Source organism: Formica exsecta, unplaced genomic scaffold (genome assembly GCF_003651465.1).
Source record: "Formica exsecta isolate Colony F162 unplaced genomic scaffold, ASM365146v1 scaffold80, whole genome shotgun sequence".
Classification (NCBI taxonomy): domain Eukaryota; kingdom Metazoa; phylum Arthropoda; class Insecta; order Hymenoptera; family Formicidae; genus Formica; species Formica exsecta.
The window spans coordinates 200,816-206,979 of NW_021853570.1; the positions used below are offsets into that span (position 1 = coordinate 200,816).

Genomic DNA, 6,164 nt, shown 5'->3' on the forward strand with positions numbered 1-6,164 from the left:
CCCCCGTGATGTATAAGCAGAATCGTTTTGCATATTGTTGCTCGCGTCTCGTGCCCAGGCAGCACGAACACCGATCGCCGTTGAATATCTTGCGATCGATTATCCTTAGGATCGCGCCCACGTCGCGCCCGAGATGCACGTTCATTTATTATCGCACACGGAATATATTAACAAGGATATATGGACCGTTTGGAGTATACATTATTAATTCTCCCCTCCCCCTCCCTCTCTTTCTCCTTACAAAACAGAGTTTATTGAATATTGAATTTTGTATACCTAATTGCATGCCAAATTTATGGAGATATCTAAATCAATCTGATTCATATATCATCCTTATCAAAATTATGCCGTCTTCTTTCGGCATTGGAGAAACGTACACTGTAAAAAATACTAATTGAAACTTCGCACAAAGTGTCCGCAGTTTTTTTGCAGATACACTGTCTAAATTTTCACACATTTTCGGACTCTTCTGAACTTTCAGAAAAACGATTCTAATGATTAAGATAGATTGTCTGAAATTTCTTTCAGACACCCAGATTTGAAAATTCAGACAAAAATGTGTCCAAATTTGTAGAAAATTTTTTACAGTGTAATTCTTGTACGTTAAACATACTCGGATATAATTTATTATATATGCTAATGGCAAATGGAAATGTTTCTCAATTATTTATGCAAGCTTTTCGAAAAACCGCGTTAATTGCGCTTTTATTTTGTCGAAGAGAGTGAGAGATGCGAGAAAAAAATTATTTATAGGTGCGCATTTTAATAAAGTTACCGCGCGGCTGTTACGAATTTTCCCATGTTTCGTAGCTGAAGCGCATACGTTGAAACCGCTTTACAAATTTTTCCCCACACGGCGCATAAAATAATTCACCGCGAAACTTCATCTACATGATATCCCATCGCCAGGAATTTTCTTTCCGCGTTTGTCGTCGGGCCGATTGGCATTGCAAATGCATTAATGCACGCTCTCGCCTCCACGCGTTCGTCAATTTGCCTTTGTATCCGGAAACCTTTCTTCGTCATCGCCGGAATTTCAATCTCGGAAATATTTCCTCGTCCGAGAAGTGCCGATCCATATCTTTTTCTTTTTTCTTTATCGCGACACTCTGTTATAAACGCGCGGGAAAATATCGCTCTTTACGGCTTCGTTCTCTATAATAAATCTCTCTCTTTAGATTCTAATCGGCAATTCGCTTGACTAAATTTAACTTTACGGTCGTACGCGGTCGTGATCTTACGTTCATCGTCTTTACGTTACGCGGAGGCGACAAATCTTCTCGTCTGTTTTCAGCTGCTTTCACGGAGAGATCCGCCGGCGAAACAGCCGTTTTCCGAGACTTTGAAGCTTAATAAATTTTTTTTACATTTATGTGTGCCCCATAATTCATTGAGGGACACGCTGTCGCCAGCAAAAGCTTCCGTACGACCGTTATTGGTCGCTCGGACCGTGTGTGCGCACGCTGACGTAAATCCTCCGTATCTTCGCCATTTTTCCGCTCGACTTCCTTTGTCGCGCGCACATAATTTATTACACCTCTAAATTTACGTAATTTATCGTCCTGTTTAAATCATCTCTGAAATGTTTGCAACAAACGGTATAATGTTTTCCTCTCAGTCCGATATTCAGCTAATGATAAGGATTGTATAATTATTTTCCCAACACTCGCGGCTTCATTCAGCTCCGCTTGATTCAGTAAAAATTCTAACGCGTCAGACGTAACACCAATTTGTATTGAATATACTAGCGTATTGAGCATTCTTCACGTTTTACTGCGATATTATCCCGACGCGAAAAATTTGCATCGTAATTTTCACCGCTAATTAATGCGAAACTTCTATCCACTGCTATCACAATTAAACGCGTACGCGTGCGAATATGCGGAATCGTGTTATTAATTCGCTTCGCTTTAGCTTTAGCGGCACGTCTGTCCTTCACTCACATTGTTGCGCCCGTAATTTATCACGTAACCAAATTTATTTTGCTTGTTATCGTCTCTATACGCGAGATGATACCTAATGAATATCGCGCTCGTGAGAAATGTAAACAATCCCTTTAGGATAGCAATTGTCGCGGAAACGAATGAACGTATGCAAATTGTCGAGTGTACAGTCGCGCGCAAAATGTAAAACGGAAATAATAAATCAGTAAAGCAATATGCAATATTGTATACCATCTTCAAACAGGCACGTAACATGTGTAACGCGTCTATATTTGTACGTTTGTTAATCCTTCGAGGACATATATATATATATATATACATTTTAAGGTTTTTTTCAAAAACGGCAAATATATATATATATATGCTTTTAACTTTAATTGATAGATGTGGCATTTTTTCATGTTTTAAGAGGGAAATGCGTGCATTTTTCTCTTAAAATTTGAAATTTTCCAAAAATCGAATCAATTTGGTAACTTTAGAGTTCAATTGATCAAAGAAATCATCAATCAACATGCGAAATCAATTGAAACCGGAAGAAAAACAAATGCAAGAGAATATCCGAAGAGACTTATTGATGGGCATTTCTCTTTTCTTATTCAATATGAGACTGGTAAAAAAAGTAAACAAAGAAGATGTGTCGTTTCTAGCCAGTCAGTGAGAAAAGAAGAGAAAAGATCAGAATCAAGGTATGAATGTGTAGAGCGTGATGTTGGTTTCTGTGTGATGACTGATTTCTTCATGGAATATTATACTTTAACTCATTTTTAATTAAAATTACGTTTGTTTTCGTTAAATAAATACTTTTTTATAAATTTTGTAAAAGCTTTTGATTAAAAAAAAAAAAAAGTAACCGCCCTCAAAGGGTCAAAAACACATGTTACAGAGATATATCGAGCATATACATCTAATAAACCTTTTTTTATTAGCGCCGTTTCTCTCTCTCTCTCGTTTAGGGTGCATCGCAGATGAGATCGACGGCGTATCGCGCTATCCGCTAACATCCCCCCATCTACACGTGCGCCGGTAAATACGGGCCATCAATTTCACTTTGTATCTGGGAGAGAGATTTCGGAATAGCTTCCCGTCTCGTTATTCCGTCGCTCGCTCCTCTCCTATTGAAGGGGCAAAAAAGAAAACGGACGATTTCACCCTTGCCCTCGGAAACTCCTCAGCTTGTCCCGGAGATCTTTCGGGAAATCTCGGCGCATCGTTCTTGCTACTCTTAAAAAAGCACAAAATATTTTAAAAGAAACGAGAGAGAAAGAAAGAGGGAGAGAGAGAGAGAGAGAGAAATAATTGTAACGCATATTATGTTTTTTCATTCAAACAAACTACATGTACAGCGCGTGTATTGGATCTTAATTTTTGTACGACTAATTTTTCGGCCAATTTAAAACAAATTTTTTCATAAATTTTTGCGTGGTCTACCTAAAGCCTATTATTTTTGACAGATCTAGTTCTCTCCGAGGTAAATTTCTGCGCGATCGTGCTCGCAGAGTTCGGTACGAAAAAGTTTTTCCGCGTCCCGCAAATAATGAGAATTACGATCACGTCTGCGGGCGACTGATTTCGAAATAAAATTCGTTCTATTCGTCGGGAGATTATAATAATTTACTGGAGGAGGGAGGGACACCGTTATGCAGTCCGCCCACGAATCGTTTCTACCCCCGATCTCGTCTCACCAAGCGCGTCCGAAAGGAGCAGACAGAGGCAATAATCCGGCCATAAGTCTCATCCCATCGTGCAGATAAGATTATTGCGCGACCATTACTCGAACCGAATAGCACACTCGATTGAAACGCGAGGTGATCCGATAGAAACGTGACATAAATTGATTTTCGACGTTGATTTCTAAATTAACTCTTGGAGGGGACAATTTATTTTTTTGACACGCGCGCATGTATCTAACTTTTACAAAATTTATAAAAATTATTTATTTAATGAAAACAAATGTAGTTTTGATCAAAAATGAGCTCAAGTATGATATTCCTTGAAGCGATCAATTATACAGAAACCAACATTACACTGTATATATATATATATTTTTATATCTTAATTGAACTATGAAGCCACCACATTGATTCCATTTTCAGAAAACTCCAAATTTTAAAAGAAAAATGAGTGAAAAACATGAAAAAATACAACATCTATAGATTAAAGTTAAAAACTTATATACAATATATTTGCTGTTTTTGAAGAAAAAAAAAACCTCAAAACTTATATATACGTCTGCCGTCTTCAAAGGGTTAAGAGAATAAATTTACAATTTATTTTTTTATTACGGTATGGTAAATAAAAATTTTTAATACGCGTGTAAAATATTATATAACAAGATAAATCTACAATCAGACTTCTCTAGTTATTTTCATTGCATTAAAATACGTAGCGCACCAAACAATTACTGTATAATTTTTTTAAATGTAAAGATAGCTCTTATGCGGATGCGTGACATTTAATTATTCTAAATTAGTGCGGACACGCTAACATCATTGAAGTAACGAAATGCAACTCCTTTCAAAGGTTAGCGCGCTTGCATTAATATTCATAAAGAAACATAATTATTCTCATAGAGACAGACGATCGCAAAATTTAAAAGTTCCGAATCAATGCGTGTTTAAGTCGATCAAATTTAATATTTAAATTTTACAAATTTTGGTCATACGGCTCTCGAAATTGCATCGATTCCAGTGCGGTTAAAGTATTCTGTGCTAAAATAGACTGGGCCTTTGATTCACAAACAGCTATGCCGATGCATCCAGATATATTATGCATCGCCGGAAGCGTCGCGACTATAACGTGTGTACTACATGCGTATCGGTAAGTGCGAGATAAATTTTCCGTAAATCCGCGGACGGAACTGATTTCGTTTGTGAAATGATGAGAGGAGGAACGGTAAAAGGAGGACCCGAGTCAAAGAGAGAAACGATTCTCGTACCTACATGTAACACCATCCTCGCACGCGAATCTTTTCACGGCGTCGCTCTCGTCGAAAACACACGCGCCCGTGTATTTCCATTTTCTTGCGATCTCGCTAAACTCCTCCAACCGCGTGTACCCGTAATGGGAATTTATTTCCAACTACGTGATAGCTCTCGTCCCGGGGAATACGAAAATGAACGCCGCGATCGTAAAATAACAAGCTGGGCCATGAACCGGGACGGATGTGCTCGTACATACAAAATTTTTGCAACTCTCTCTCTCTCTCTCTCTCTCTCTCTTTCTTTCTTTTTTTCTTTCTCTTTCTTTCTCGTGCCCATTCGAATTCACGTATTATTTTATAGATTTTTGGCTGTATAGACTCGCGATGCGTCGATATTTTCGTCTTTATTCGTATTTTTATTCACAAAAATCAATTACGATATTACGTCAATCGGAACAAAATTCGCAGACTCATGAAGTTAAATTAATATTTCATTCCGTGTCATCGCCATCATCCCTCGGGATTTTATGGGAAGTTTCGATAAACGCCGATTGTTATCGGCAGTCTCATGACGCGCATTTAATTTTTAATGCAATTGGAGGTGTCCAATCGAATAATTCTCATTTTCGCCTCTCTCTCTCTCTCTCTCTCTCTCTTTCTCTTTGTGAAATTAGGTCTCTCTTTTTCTCTCTCAGAGTACATTTTTCTCTTCCGACGAAGACGCAATGCCGGTTCGTTAATAGAAATTTGTAATTTTCAGCATGAGTCGCAGAATGTGTGGTCATTTCAATAAACGAACCTTTCCCAATCTCGCTCAAAGGTGCAATTAAAAAGTCGGCGCGCGGCAAACGAGATTTATCGATCCTTTTGACATAATTGCTTTCAAGATGCGACCAAATAGCAATTTTTCTCGTTTGGCTATGTCGCGAGATGTAATCGCCCGAGAAAAAAATGATACAATATGGTCAGGTGAAAATACATAATTAGCTTTAAAAAATCTGATAACATATCTAATTTTATATAATTATATATAATATTCGAAATTTGGAGCGATATGATCTTATCTTTATATAATCTGGTTATATATGAAAACAGATCTAGTCGAACATGATTATATAAAGATAAGATCATATCGCGCCAAATTTCATATTTAATTGTATATATAATCTTATATATATATATATAATTACATAATTAATATATAATACATCCACAATTAATATATAATCACATTTATTTTTTCTTGGACATTCCCACGTCTAACAATAAGAGATGGAAATGGTTTTTCTACAAGTTTTTTT

At 37.2% G+C, this 6,164-nt stretch overlaps 1 protein-coding gene across 1 annotated transcript in view; it reads left to right on the top strand.

The window, feature by feature from the left end:
* LOC115244154 (neuroligin-1-like) overlaps window positions 1–6,164 on the top strand; it is a 181,355-nt gene that overhangs the window by 165,096 nt on the left and 10,095 nt on the right. The window lies entirely within an intron of this gene.